The following is a 15815-nucleotide window of genomic DNA, read 5'->3' as shown; positions in this document are numbered from 1 at the left end:
TACACAAATCCCCACCTTACTCACGTTTCTCTACTCGCAGCGGAGTCAAGAGGAATTTTCTCTGAGGCATCGTAGCGAACCGGCACGAAGACCCCTACGTTCCTGAGGCTCATGAGGCATTGAAAATTAACCCATAACAGTCAGCTGAATAGCGACAAAAAGCCAACTTGTAGGTACATTGCATAACCTGCACCATATCTCACTTTTGTAAATAACACATTTTTAAAGTAGAGAAACGTGAGTAAGGTGGGGATTTGTGTACCCCGTCCTGAAGAAGGAGTTCCACACTCCGAAACATGTTGACACACACACAGGAGGTGATGCACATTGTCCTGCATTTCACACCTCCATTAATTCACCCCTTTTAATAGCGCCAGCCCGGGGGCCCATTAAAATTTTTTTGTGTTTACCCCACGAGCCAGGCACTTTTTAACATCACTCGCCGATAACCTCACCACTCACACACATAAAAACAAATACCTTCACACACACCACACTTAGTCAGTGAACAAGTGCTCACGCGTAGTCGCAGGTCGTAGCACGCCGCATCCCGTAGAGGGGTGCGAAGACCCCAATGATGAAGCATGACACCAAGGGTCCTTTTGGTGTGTGGGGGGTATTTTAACAACACTGGGTGCTCCCAACCATAGTTGAGAAACCCATTTGCCATAAGAGTGGATTCTTTTTGTTTATGTAAACTTGCCAGGGAGTACGAATCCACAAATACTCTCTCTCCCCTCCTTGTTAAAATTTTGTACCAGCATATCTTCCCATAGGAGCAAGATAGGACATAAAAGACTGGTATCCCTGAACTCAGAATTTAATAACGCATCTTTTATGAAAGGTTGATTTTAAATCCTGTGTTTGAGAACAGCACTTTTAGAAAGTTGCTGTTCTCTTGTCTGTCCTTTCTGTGTGCCTTGGCCTGTTTGTGAATTGACTGTCTGGTTTGTGAGTGTCAGGGGCTGGGTGGCTCCCAGAGTATTAGTGGGCCATCCCTGGGCTGAATAGCTCCATCTGCATCTAGAGTGGTGGGAGGGGGAAGCACCTGGGCCTGAATAGGGCTGTGCCTGCCTTCCACAATGCTGGGTCCACCGCCTGCTGGGCGGCTGACGACCCTGCCCCTCTCCCTGAAAGGAAAGGAGAGGCCAGGAAAACAAAGTGCTCAAGGAACACGCAGAACTGGTTCAGACCAGGCTCAGAGCCCTCCTGCACGAAGGGATCAAAGACTGTTATGGGTATAAGTACAGGACCCCTGACTACAGAAAATTAGATCATCCTGGAATCAAGAAGGAACCTCTGCCGAGGAGAAAGCTGAAACTGAAGAAGGAAGACTGTTCTCGGGTTGCTCTGCTGGACTGATCTGCTGTTGCTTTGCTGCCAAGGAGAGGGGAAGGACTTTGCTTTTGGTCCTGTGTCCCCTTGCTTGAAGGAATCTCCAAGGGCCTGAGAAGAGCTGGCTCCCTGTTAAGAAGTCCCAGGAACAAAATGACTTCACCCCCAGCTTCCCTGAACTCAGCTGAGAGAGTTCTGTCATTCCGAGAGTGCTTGCGACAGTTGTGGTGCCTCTGGAAGTTGTACCTGTGTTGGGAAGCTGGAAACCAAGCTTTTAAAGACTTTCTGCAAGTTTTGTTGCATCGCTCGCTTGCGGAGCGCATCCCCGACAGTGCGAGGAAATTCCCGTCGCAGCGAAGGCCGAGATCGTCGCAGCGCCTGTTGCCGCTGCCAGAGTCGTCGCATCCTTCGTTTGCGGGATGCACCAGACCGGTGCGGGAAGATTACCATCGCTGCGAGTGTCGTCGCATAGCCTGTCGTCGCTGGGTGAGATCATTTCACCGCTTGCTTGCGGACCGCATCACGTCGCTGTGAGTGTCGTCGCAGAGCCATCGCATCGAGGAGCTGTGAGAGGAAGGTCACAGCTGCTCCGCGCATCGTCGCCCCAGAGATCGTCGCAACTCCAAAAGATCATCGCATCGTGCCTTTGCAAGCTTCTTTCACTACGGAACCTACGCACCGGAACCCATACAAGTTATCGCATCCCTCCCCATACAGATAGGAGTCACCGCATCAGGCCCGCTACATCCCCCGGGGATCTCAGGAGTGACGCATCGCTTGTTTTCCACCGCACCAGTTTCTGTTTTGGAACTTTGTCGCATTTAAAGGTACTGTTGGCTAAACGTGATGCAACTGTGAACTTTTCACGCAACTGTGGATTATTTTATCGCAACTTTAAGAACTCTTTTGAAACCATAATCTTGAACTGTGTATGTTGGATTTTTGTCGTTTTGGTCTTGTGTAGTTTAGATTAAAATACCTTTATTTTTCTAAACTGTTGTGGAGTCAGTTTGTGGTGTTTTCACTGTGTTACTGTTGGTACAAATACTTTACACCTTGCCTTCGATAAGCCTTGACTGCTCGTGCCAAGCTATCCATGGGGTGAGCAGAGGTTATCTAAGAGTGTTTCCTCCTTACGCTGACTAGGCAAGGGTCCCTATTTGGACAGTGTTACCTACCTCTGCCACCAGAGACCCTCAGTTCTAACAGCCTGTAAGTCAAATTCTACCAGTGGGATTGCAGCACTTACTGAGCCATCCACTTAAGTAGCCCCATAAAACTTCCCAACCTAATTCAGTGTTAAACTGCCAACTCAACTTGGCAATATAACTCCCTTGCCAAGCTTTTAACTCCCCTTTTATTGCATAAAGGTCATCCTTAAGGTATGCCATACATAGCCCATAGGGGGGCAGGGTGCATTGTAGTTAAAAGGTTGGACATGTACCTGTTAGTTTAACCTGTCCTGGTAGGGAAAAACTCCTATATTAGTTTTTCACTACGGTGAGGCCTACTTGTCCCATAGGATAACATTGGGCTGCCTTATTACAGTTAAGAAGTGCTAACCTTCATTGGGAACATGTGAGCATTTAGTATTTGGTATCTATGAGATTGAAATCTTTAAAGGTAACATTGGATTATTAATCACAATTTTGAAAATGTCACATTTAGTAAGTTGGCATTTTCCTGGCCTTTGCTATTTGGTGTCTGCAGCCTGTCCGCATCACAAGACTGGGTGTAGTTGGCAGTTGGATGTGTGAATTCCTCTCAGACCATCACGCAATAGAGGGAATAAATGTGCCTGAATATGCCATCAACTGGCAGGATGGGTGAGGTGGAGCTGGGCATAGCCCCACTTGCAACTGAATAGGCTGTCTCTGCCTTTACACGAAGGACTTGTCACCACTGCATTGTCCATGCAGCCAGATTGGAACCAGGGCAGGAGAGACAAGAAATTCCAAGCACTTCAAAGAGAAACTTGTAGAAACTTTTCCTACTTCAAAGACGTCACCGGGTATAACAAAGGGACACCCTGGCCCACTCTTCAAATCGTTATGGACCTGTGAAGTGGCTCTCATAGGACTGCCAGCTGCTGTGGCCTGCTGTGTACTCAATAAGACTACTTTGCTGCCGCCACTGGAAGGACTGCTTTGCTGACTTGAGCCTGCCTTGAACCCTCAGAGGCCTGCCCGACTTCTTGAACCCTGCTTCATCACTTGAACCCTGGAGTAACAGAATAGTCAAAATCCCAATCTTGGAATGTTTAATTTTTAAATGTACTTTATCTTCATAATTTAGTGGGGATTTTTCTTGTGTGGTGTTTTCACTATATTACTGTTTCTGCGCTGCATACATTCTAAACACATTACCTATAAGTTAAGCCTGGCTGCTTTTTGCGCCAAGCTACCAAGGGTTAAGCACAGGTTAAATTAGTGATTGCTGTGGTTCACCCGGACAGGGAGTGTGGCAGTTGCCTGAACAGGGTCACCCCCCCCCCACCATTCAACTAACAGCCCAATTTATTACACCAGTTGAGATTTCTTAGATCCAATACAGGTCACCAATCACCAGACATTTTGTATAAGAAAGAACCTTAAATAAAACCCCCAAGCCTTTCTCTGAGGGTGGCACTCTATGGCTCCATTCTCCAGCAACTTAGTAACCTCCAAGTGTAGTTATTTTATATGTTTGTGCTTTTCCACAATTGGAAGAAGAGATGGTGGTTTCTCCAAGAGTTCTAGGATATGACCATGTATGACTATGCCCACACCCATTTGCCTGTTGTTATTTTCTCGCAATCCTTTTAAGAAATAACTCCTTTGCCATCCCACTGTGAGAGTCAAGGGAGAGGAAGAGAGCCTGACTAAGGCAGGCTCTATCTTCTTTGGTGTCAAAAGTTTTCAACAGGTTGCCTCTCTGTCTTTGGCCGTGCTAGCTAGGCTGGCCACATTGATATCTCTGCTGATAGAGAATGAAGACTGTCCATAGCTCCCATAATACCTGTTCTGGTGAAAATGGAAACTTTTTGAAAAGATCCTTGACTTGGATGTCGGCAGTTTCCCTAAGGATGTCTGCTCTACAGGGAACTTGCTGTTTTAGTGTCTGTTTCGATAGCGTGAAGATTCTCATCCAATTTCTTGCAAGGACATTTTGGCTGTCCATGATCTTTGGCTGGAATTCTGGGCTAAAAGATGTGCTCTGCACCCACCTGTAGTGCCTCATGACTGTAGCATTTTGCAATGTAGCAAAAACATCAGGCATCCACAGTTGCATCAATGAAAATGGCTGCCGCTTGCTCTCTGTCTTTTTTAATAGCTTTAGCCTTAAGTCTGTCCTCTTCGCCTAGCTTGCCTAAGAAAGGGAGTATACCCCTCCATAGTTACCAGTTAAACCTAGTTACCATGGCTAAAACATTGATGATTTTAACAGTTTTCGTTGCTAGAATATTTAACTGTTTCCCCATGGAATCCAATTTGCATGGGATCCCATGTCTGGAGGGGCTATGCAAGACATCAAAAGATTCCTTAACCTGTGCTGAACAGCAACTGAGGCTACAGATTCAAATGAAAGTACATAATCCCAGCCTCCTTCCGGTCACGTGACCGTATTTGGAAAACGGCGACCGGGAACTACAGGAGGAGGGATACTGCGTTTACGGTGAGTTCTTTTGTAAAGTGAGATAGAGAAATTATCAAAGTATATGCCCTCAATGTTAACCTTTACAACAACCACTACTGATGCCGTTTTATTTTCGGCCTTGCTTCTGCAGATAGTTCCGGATTCTAGTTGCACCCACATGAACCGAAACCTGTTTGTGAATCCCCTCCCGGTCAGAAGCTTGATGTGCACACTCATCAAGTTACCTGAATGGATTTTTTAAGTATAGATATTGTTGACTATCTTTAACTCTCACAACAATCTAAGAATCCTATACATGGTATATTTGAAACGCCTGCATTTTCTCTTCCTAGCACGGCCGATGCAACATTCCTACCGTAATTGCTTGCGAACGTAGAATCCGTGGAATAATCACCACGAGAGGATTCAAATAACTTTACTTCGTTCACCACTCCCATTCACGGTGAGTGGCGATTTTAAGGCATTATAACGCCAAGTACTTTTATAGGGTGGTACGTAAAGAGAACCAAGAAATAGAGGTTCTCTCTGACACGCAAATGCCCTTTTTTATTTCATACAGGAAGGTACAGTCACACCTGGAACCTCCCCAGAGGCTTAAAGCAATTCTTCTTTTTCTATCTTACAATCACACGTACCCTGCATTGACGATTAGATTTACCAGTCTTATACGGTGAGAGGTTAATTTTTTGCTACATATGTCTGCATAGATTGTGCTAGACATCTAGATAGTATTCTAGTGATGTCTGTGTCTCTACAGATACAAGATGACTAGGGGTAAACACTAACAGGTGCTTTCCCTGGCTCATCTTCTCCTTTCGTTGTCACCCCTCTTAATAACCCCTGCCCCCTGAAATTTTCTTCCCTATTACAGCAATCAGACTGTGTAGACACTTCACTCCAGACCCATAGGATTTTAGGTCGTGTCTTAAGGTATGCGAATTTCCGAACATGCAAACACTGTCATTAACAGCGTTTTTGAAAATGGGCTTGCATGCACTTAATCCACTATACAATCGTGAGAATGTTCACATAAGTGCATGTCACGCCGCCATACCAGGCCTCTTGTGGTGTTCCTTTTTCGTTTTTGCAGTCAATGTCTTTTACCTGCTAGAATACATAACTCTGTAACATCCCACAGTGTTCATCTTGACCAACATGTTTTAAATTGAGAATTCAATGCTTTGCTATGAGCCTTTTGCTCACGATAAATATCTAGTGTTCTCCATACCGTCACTGTTGCCACGGGTGTTAGATTTTCCAAAATCATGGCTTGTGTGATGCACCTTCCTTCTTCCCTTTTCTAACACCCCGATCACCATACATACCCATTACTATACACAGTGCATGCAAAAAATCTAAGATATATGTATATGCACTGAAATAGACCAAGTGTTCCATATCTGTTTTACTGTGCTTCTTTCCCAGCCCTGAGGAGTCGCAGTGATTTGTTCCCACGCGACGAAACACGTGTCGGCTGGTTGTGGAACCAATAAACCTACATCTATTTCCTAAGAAACTGAACAGGATTGCAATTGTCTTAATTTGGCTCTATGAATAGAATGTTATTAATTACGTAATCACTTTTGAAACACCGTAATTGTTGTGTGCGAGGGCATTGCAGTTTTACATTGTTTCGTAGGTTTGGTAACTTGCCTACTTCAGAATGGTTAAGGGGTCTTATCCCCTCGCCCTTCCGCACTACACCTCAACTTAGCACCTTATAAACTTCAACGATCACACTAGGCAGTGCGCCCAACTATTTCTGAAATACTAAAAACCCCACTTGTTGTACTGTACATTAACAGTTCACCTTGATGTAAAGCAAAGTAATCTGTTCCAAACACTTTTTCATTCACCTTCCTCGACATCTCAAGTGCAAATTCAGTTTTAATCATGTCTACTGAAACAAACATTGGTACACTGTGCAGTCTGCACAGACACGGATACTACGGCAGAGTCACAGAACATAGATTATTAAAAGTTATCCTGTGGCAAGAAATGTGACACCGAGACCAGATCAAGGGAAGCCAACGGCCGACACCTCTTGCAGAGGGTGTGGCTGCTCTAGATGTGCAGTATCTATTGAAGCAAATACCTTGCATTCAATTGTAAAGGTGTTTCTAAACACCAGGAACGCTGAAGATCTTTTGAATTAGAGAATATGCTGTGTGCAGCAAAGAAGCAGTCTAAGTTGGTGGTACAATCCTACCAAAATGTTAAACAAATCAAACCATACTTGTTGAAATTTGCCATTAATAGTTAAAGAGTATACAAGGCTGTGATTTGGGCTTTTCAATACTGGTGAACACAAACAAAAATTGAAATAATGTTTAGGAACACCTGTTTTTTCTTCTCAAAAACATGTCTTGAAGGTACTATCATGAAAGCATGGAACACATAGTTTATCGTTTCCTGAACTACCAAAGTGAAAAGATATAATTTTTCAAAACCTGTCTTCTGAAGTTTAAGAGTGCATATAGGCTATTTCATTATGTTTTATTAGTCAGGGTAGGCAATTTGATAGTAGTTTTGAAAATGGATAAAAGCAGTTAGTCACAGTTTGGAAGTAACTGATCAATGTGACCCACTTGACTAATGCATTTTTTAAATATTCTGTACATAATAGGGCAAGGTTGCGAATCTCTGCATAGAAGGCTTCCTTCACAAACAGATCATGCTATTTAAACATTCGATTGTTAACAATTGTTTAGACCAAGATTTTTTTTAAAGTGAAAACAAATTGTTGGTCAATATATGATTTAAGTATAAATCGTATTTGCTTTATTTAATAACTTAAATGGGCATCATTAATCTGATAATAAAGTATTAATTGATTTCAAAAGAGTACCACAAGAGAGATTGTTATCGATGATAAATGACTTGCTCTGATGTACACATCTACTGATAGAATTCTTACCTTCTGAATCAATACTCATGGAGTACAACAAATGGGTGGGTCTGAGGATAGCATTAAACCAAAAGGTCTTGCAGCATGGACCTGGCAAATTTACCCTACCTATAGACCTAGTAGTCAAAGCAGTAGCACTTAGTGAAGATATGGACCAAAGAACGATTCGCAGCCCAAGACATGAACAGAACAGGAGCGCCCCTGCACAAGTCTGAAGAAGTAGCCATCTCTATAGTGGATACCGTCAAGCAGTTCATTCTTCGATGGGGTGTGTCACAATTTGATACAAAATACAATCCTGTGGGAAATTGTTCTCCTCTTGATTTATTTGCTCTTCTTTTGCCACACAAAACCAAAGAACAGCTGGTGAGCCACGTGGCATTCAAGGTCATATCAACATATATACCTACAGTCTGCAGTCGAGCCCGTTGCTGCACTGTCCCACTCGAAATAGCAACACAGCCTTAAGCAGAAAAGAAGTCCACATTCGAAGTACCAACTTGTCTAGCGGGAAAGAGGTGAACAGAGGATGGACCAAAAGGATTTGCAGTTTACGCATCTGCTTAGCCATAGTAAGGACAATGAAGAAGACTATCTACAAAGTAGGAAGCCTCAGAGAACACCTATGTATGTTTCAAGTCCCACAAAGGCATGATATAAGGAGAGTGAAGAAATAAGAGTTAGCGTTTTTAGAAACCACATTACAACAAGGGATTTAAAAAATGATGGATGATGATGCAAACAGAGAAAAAACTGATGTATCCGAGAGAGGGTTTAACTGTGCTCAAAGCTAAGCCTTGATGATCTAAATAAAGTGTGAACTGCCAAATGTCTGACAAGGGTGCCTTCTGCTTATAGACTTTCCGTTAGGCACATCTAGCCACAAACACAACAACTAGCCAGGGTAAATTGATTTGGTGGAGAGATGACGAGCTGCAAGAATGACATCCACAAATCAGAGAAATAGGCAGGAATGCATAATGCAGACCGAAATTGCACTCCAGGTGAAAGTATTTCCCAGAACAAATCTGCCTGAGACAAGCCCCATCTGGTAAAGATTAACTGCACCACCTCTGGATGAAGACACCATTCCTGGTTGGCTGGCAGATGATTCACCGACACTGAAACATCGTGAGTAATGGGCTGGTGCCACATTTTTACCTCTAGACAGAGGACATGAGTCAATGTACCCTTCTGCTTGTTGGTATACCACATAGTGGTTGTCTTATCGGTGAGTGCTTGAAGAGCTTTTTTCCCCAGCAGATGTCTTTTGGTTCAACCAAATTACCTGCAACTCGATATGACACCTGTTCTATGGAGGACCAAAGACCCCAAATCTCCATGTCCTCCAGGTGACACTCACCACAGAGGACTCATCGGTCACAACTGTGGCCATCGCTAGCAGAAATCAGAGGAGTCTTGCACAAGTGAGTTGGTCCTATCCCAGCCACAAAAGCAGGTCCCAGGAGACCTCCAGAGAAGATCAAAATGTTCCCTGGGAGGTTGCCCCAGGGCTGTGTCAAGTGAAAATGGAGCCACCCTATAATGCGCTTGCATGTGCCACTTTGCATACGGGAAAAGCAGAATGCAGAAGGCAAGGTGATCCAAAATAATCAACAAATGTCTGGGTCAGATGAGTCCAACCCAAAACATCAAATGTTTAGGACTCGTTGTGCAGGGCTGTAAGCCCTCAGAGCAACGGTATGAAAATGAGTTACTTACCTGTAACTACAGTTCTACAGTATTGGTTTTCGTTCATAGATTCACATGCTTGAATCACCACCGTTGTCTCAGTAGGAGTCCTACGATATACATATAAAGGCAGTAGATAATACTACAATAGGTTACACTGCAATGAACAGTCACTGCAATAGCCTATCCACTTTCTTTTGTAAAAAAAGAACCAAACTTAAGTAGCAGCAAATCAGTGCCACTTTGCATACAGGACAAGCAGAATGCAGAAGGCAAGGTGATCAAAAATAATCAACAAATATCAGGGTCAGATGAGTCCAACCCAAAACAAAGTGTTTAGGACTCGTTGTGCAGAGGTGTAGGCCCTCAGAGCAATGGTATGAAAATAAGTTACTTACCTGTAACTACCGTTCTACAGTATTGGTATCTTGCATAGATTCACATGCTTGAATCACCACCGTCGTCTTAGTGGGAGTCCTATGGTATACATATAAATCAGTAGATAATACTACAATAGGCTACAATGCAATGAACAGTCCTTTCAATTTTTACATAGAACCATCAGTGGAGCTATTATAGTTCTCCAGTATTGGATCTTTCATAGATTCACATGCTTGACGCATCTCCGCCGTCTTAGTGGGAGTCCCACAGTATACATATAAAAGAAGTAGATAATACTACAATAGGCTACAATGCAATGAACTGTCACTACAATAGCCTATCCACTTTCTTTTGTAAAACCGAACCAAACTTAAGAAGCAGCAAATCAGGCGACAGCACCTTCTAGAACAATCCCAAGAGAGGCTAGGTTCCTCAGATTTTCAAGCACAAGTGTGAAACTGTTTACCTTGAGGAATTAGGGAAGCCTCTCAGGGGAGGAGGGTGGGTGTTGCATGTGAATCTATGAAAGATACCAATACTGGAGAACTGTAGTTACAGGTAAGTAACTTATTTTCTTCTCCAGTATTGGATCTTTCATAGATTCGCATGCTTGAATCAGAGTAGCTAGCAGTGGCATAGGTATACATGAATAGAAGTACTGCAATATATATATATAAATATCTACCCTTAGAGGATGGTGGGTAACAATATACATGCAAATGCTAAAACGTATATAAAATATCATGTAACAAAGTACACATATATATATATACATACATACATATACACACCCACATATATATATTGGGCGCTGATGAAGGCATTAGCCGAAATGCATTCGCCGCCGCTGGTTCTGTAACCTGAGAAATAAAGTCTTTTCCTACCTGTCCCCTTGGGCTCCTGCTTCTTCATCCGTGAGGGAGGTTTGTTTTGGACATTGCATGCGCCAGCCAGCGGCGCATTTCAGGAGCACTCGCCACGACTTTGGGTCCGGACACTAGCTGGCACGCCCTGCGGCATTTCTGGTCTTTCCTGTTCAGAATATGTCCGGTACCCGCCCTGGCAATAGGAGGACGCGAGCAGTTGAGGTATTGCACCTCTACCGTGGCATTTTGCTTCCTGCATCAAGCCCCTGCACATTGTTCTCCTCTTTCTGGTGGCTGTGGCGATATGAGGGGACTCAAGGAGGGGCTTTATCATCGGGGAGCAGCAGAGTGAATCATCGTGTCCTGCCATATTGGGGTCTGCTATAGAGAATGCTTTCATCATTGTCTCTCCCCCTATTTTCACCGACCTGAGACGCATCATCATTTGGCATTTTGGGAGTTGTAGTTCGCGGAACTACAGGCGAGCTATAACAGGTGATCGGCATTGCAAGGGGGAGGAGCGGATTCGTGTCATCTATTAAACAGGCAGAAGGGAAGAACGAACTTTGATCCACCTACCTGGCTGATGAAGGCATTAGCCGAAATGCATTCGCCGCCGCTGGTTCTGTAACCTGAGAAATAAAGTCTTTTCCTACCTGTCCCCTTGGGCTCCTGCTTCTTCATCCGTGAGGGTGGTTTGTTTTGGATATATATATATATATATATATACACACACATCACACAATGCAACGCAGAAAACATCTCTAATAATAGAGGCTTACTTTACTGGAATAGAGGAGGACGTAGGACTGCCTGTCCCACTGCTGCTTCGCTATAAGTTGCCATATCCAGGCTATAATGCAGCGTGAAAGTATGAGCACTCTCATGTAGCGGCACAGCAAATCTTGTCCAGTGGAACACCAGCAAAAAGAGCAGCAGAAGATGAAACTGCCCTTGTAGAATGTGCCCTGGCCTTGATTGTGAGCGGTTTACCCACCTTAATATGACAGAGTTGAATAGTAGCAGCGATCCATCGTGCACTAGTTCTTTTTGTAACAGCAGAACCCAGCCTTAAAGGCCCATAAGATACTAGCAGTTGATCCATTTTGTGCAGCTGCTTTTTTTCTTTGCAAGTAAAACTTAAGGCAATGTTTGACATCCAATGAGTCAAGAGATTTCTCCGCCCATGTAGAAGGATGCTGGGAAAAAGTGCGCAGAATAACAGGTTCATTAAGGTGAAACTGAGATGGAACCTTTGGTATGATCTTAGGGTTTTTTCTAAACATATCATAGTCCTCTGTGAAGCGCAGGTAAGGCTCTTTAATTGTGAAGGCTTGAATTTCTCCTAGCAGAAGTAAGCACGAGAAGCAAAGCCACTTTTCATGTGAGAAACTTGAGCTCAATTTTGTGGATTGGCTCAAACTGTGGTTTCATTAATTGAGACAGGACCACATTAAGGTACCATTCTGGTAGAGGAGGCCTAATGGGGGGAAAGGTCCTGAATAATTGCTTCATTAAGTGCTTGATGATGCGAGAAGAGTAGAGAGAAAAGTCATTGGATGTGCGTCTGTATTGGGATAGTGCCGCGAGGTGGACCCTCACTGAAGCACACGCCAGACCTGATTTTACCAGAGATAAGAGGTAAGGCAAGATTCGTTCTGGAGAGGAGAGAAGAGGGTGAATGTTTCTGAAGGCATCAAAAACAAAAACTTTTCCATTTTAGTCTGTACGTTTTAGTAGTAGAATCAGATCTAGCTCTGGATAATATGTCTCTACAGTCTTCAGGGATGACTACATCTTTGAATTCAGGTTCCAGGCATGCAATTGCAGAGAAGCTGGGTGTGGATGCAGGATCTGTCCTTCGTTCAACATTAGGAGGGAGGATGACACTGACAGGCAATAAGGCTTGGACTATGACAGCAGTAGTAGCTCCGTGAACCAGTGCTGACGGGGCCAATGTGGAGCAATGAGAATGAGTTGGCACGGTTCCAGTTTCATTTTCATCAGTACTCTGGAGATGAGGGGGTATGGGGGAAAAGCGTACGCAAAGATTCCCGACCATCTTATCGAAAACGCATTCCCCCATGACCCTATCTGCAGTTCCGTGCTGCCGAAGAACCGGCATTTCTGGTTCCCTTGAGACGCAAATAGGTCCAAGTAGGGTGTTCCCCATTTCTGGAAAATGTGATCGAGAATCAGTTGAGTTCCCACTTGTGATTTGTTTGACTTAACTTGCTCAAGATGTCTGCCAGGTTGTTCTTTACTCCTTGGAAATGCTCCGCCTTGATCGCTACGTGATGTTGCAGTGTCCCTTCCCAGATCCATTGAGCTTCCAAGGATAGGGTTGGAGATCAAGTTCCTCCCTGCTTGCTTAGATAATGCATGCAGTTGGTATTGTCTGAACGGATGAGGACTGATGATGCTCTTATTTTTGGAAGAAATGACTGGAGGGCTAGAAAAATCGCCCTTAGTTCCAGAAAAGTGATATGCATTTTGGAGAGAGAGACTCCATTTGCCACTTATTTGGAGGTCTTGCAGATGTGCTCTCCAGCCTTCAAAAGATGCTTCTGTGGTCAACATAAACTCAGAAGAGGAGAAAGGAATGACAGTTCCAGAGAGAGATTGCTGGCAGACTGCCAGCAATAGAAGTGCATCTTTCATGATAGGTGTTATCCGAATGATGTTGTAGTGTAGTTCCTATTATCCCAATAGGCTCTGCGCATTGGAATAATATCTTCAATAGTATAGACCTAGGGCAGAGGTTAACTAGGTCTTCTACCGACGATATTAGACTTAAAGTTTAATGTTTGTGCCAGCTAGCTCAGAGTTCACTAGAAACTTTCTCAAATAGGCAGGGAGGATTTTAACCTCCCTGGATGGACAAGAAGGGATTTAGTTTCTGACAACCATAGAACATGACAACTTTGCTCTCCCCTAATCAAGAGTGTATCTCTAGAGTCGTGTGAAAACAAAAGACAACTTATTTTACTCAGTCAGTTCAGTGCATTCTTAGTTTCACCAGATTGTAGAGAAAAGGAAGAGACGGGCGTGTTCAATAAAAGATGTTTTTTATTGATCAGTCTCTTTTCTCATACAAGAGAAATGAATCGCTATTATTGCAATACTTGTAGTTAAGTAAAGTGCATACAGTAAAGACAGAATTATAAAATAATACTGTAAAAGCATTGATATGGTTTCTGAGCCATATGATACTTTAAAATGGATAAAATATATACATACATATATACATTTGACTAATCGTACTCAACTGGTGCTTCTAACCACGCCTACCCCAGTGTACCTGACCTAAGCCTAATACGTGGGCGGGAGTAGATAAGTAGCAGTTTAAGTTAAGTTCGTTTTGCCAAGGGACTGATTCGAGAATTCTCTGCAAGGGGTTATTCAGTTCTGTACCTGAGATCTAGAATGATGGAGGGCTGGTATCTCTTATCCCAGGTCTTGATATTCCAGCTGCCTGCGAGGGCTGCTTGGAAGCGCCGGAGCTGGATTTCTCAGCAGGAGAAAGGCAGCGTCTCGTTCTCAGCGCGTCAGGAAGGCGGGGCAGCGCCTGTGGGCTTCGCTCTCTGCTGGGCTCCTCGGCACGTCTCGCTGCTCCGATCTCGTCACCACCGCATGTGTTTGCTTAAGGCAATGTCGGTAATATTTATACCTGAAAGGTGCCGAGATTGACGTAAGGATGGACATATATACATCAATAAGGATGTCATATGAACGGGCTCGTTCGCACATTCTTTTGCTGAAGTTCTCGGGAAATCAAAACAATGGTTATGGGAATTTCCCAGGTCGCTGTAGGTTTGATTTGTTTTGAGAACTCCGTATGCCTTATCAGGGGCTGGAGGAATATCGCTTGTCTAATTAGATGGCATGCGTTATGACCTAATCAGATAACGCGCTTCTGTGCCGTGGTGTGGCTTAATCAGATAACGGTTTTTGCAGCGTTGGATGGCTGCTAGTTAATTATTAACCAAACCAGGGTCAGGAATAGGGGAATCGATACATTACCTATAGGAATACATCACACCCACTCCACGTAGACTATGTCCATATTTACAAATCTAGGCATAGTGAAATCAGTAGCGTTTGTGTATACTGTACCACCCCAAAATACATTCATATGTATCCTGAAAATTTTGAAACATAATCACATGTACTATCACGTGTACTATATGCACAAGCAGTCTAATAATGCTAAACATATAACGCATATTTCTAAATTCAGCATGAATAAATGCGAAAACCACACATGAAATGGCTCTTAATAGAGAAAAAAAGTGCGAGACCATTTCATCACAATCATAAAGTTATGTATAATAGTGCTAGAGGATAGCGAATGTCTCGTGACTACCTAAAATAGAAATTTAGTTCTCTAAGAATAATGTCTACTTTAAGCAGAAGATAAGTGTCCCAAAAATCGTAAATATTTTTGAATTGGGAAAAAAAGGTTCTTGCAGTCTGAAAAACTGATGAGAAGAAAAAAAAAAATTCATATCGCTTTTTAAATGTTGAAGGCCAAATTCAGGATGTAGGGAACTCCGAGTTCTAGTTTGCTGAAAGTTATTCCTGCTGTTCTGGTGAAAACATCATATCATTTAGACTGTTGAAAAAACTGTCAACAGCTACTTGCGTAAGTTCCACTAATTCGGAAAAGGTTGTTACCATGCATTCATGAGCCTGAGCATGATTGCCTCCATTGATGTTTTGATCAGCATAGCTGACTGAAGGTCGTACCTGATCGATGCTGCTTTCATCTTGTGCTTCACTACCCCTCAATCGTAGTGGTGAAGTCTCCACGAATGCCGTCATCAGGATTGGTAGCCGCTGGGGACAGCACAATGCATGAGCCGTTACCGGACCCAACAAGGTATCTGCGTCCATTGGCACATCCGATTGTAGTGCCAGACAGGTGTCCAACACGCATTCTTCGCCGCATAGCAAGCACCTTAATACAGGCATAACACAACTTTGCCACATTGGTC

General features: G+C 43.5%; 1 protein-coding gene across 3 annotated transcripts in view; it reads right to left on the bottom strand.

Annotated features, from left to right (window-relative positions):
• The window catches only part of RUFY1 (RUN and FYVE domain containing 1), a 594809-nt gene that overhangs the window by 21198 nt on the left and 557796 nt on the right, over positions 1–15815 (bottom strand). The window lies entirely within an intron of this gene.

Source organism: Lissotriton helveticus, chromosome 7 (assembly GCF_964261635.1).
Source record: "Lissotriton helveticus chromosome 7, aLisHel1.1, whole genome shotgun sequence".
Lineage (NCBI taxonomy): Eukaryota > Metazoa > Chordata > Amphibia > Caudata > Salamandridae > Lissotriton > Lissotriton helveticus.
Note: the sequence above shows the minus strand (reverse complement) of the source record. Positions and strands in the feature narration are given on the sequence as shown.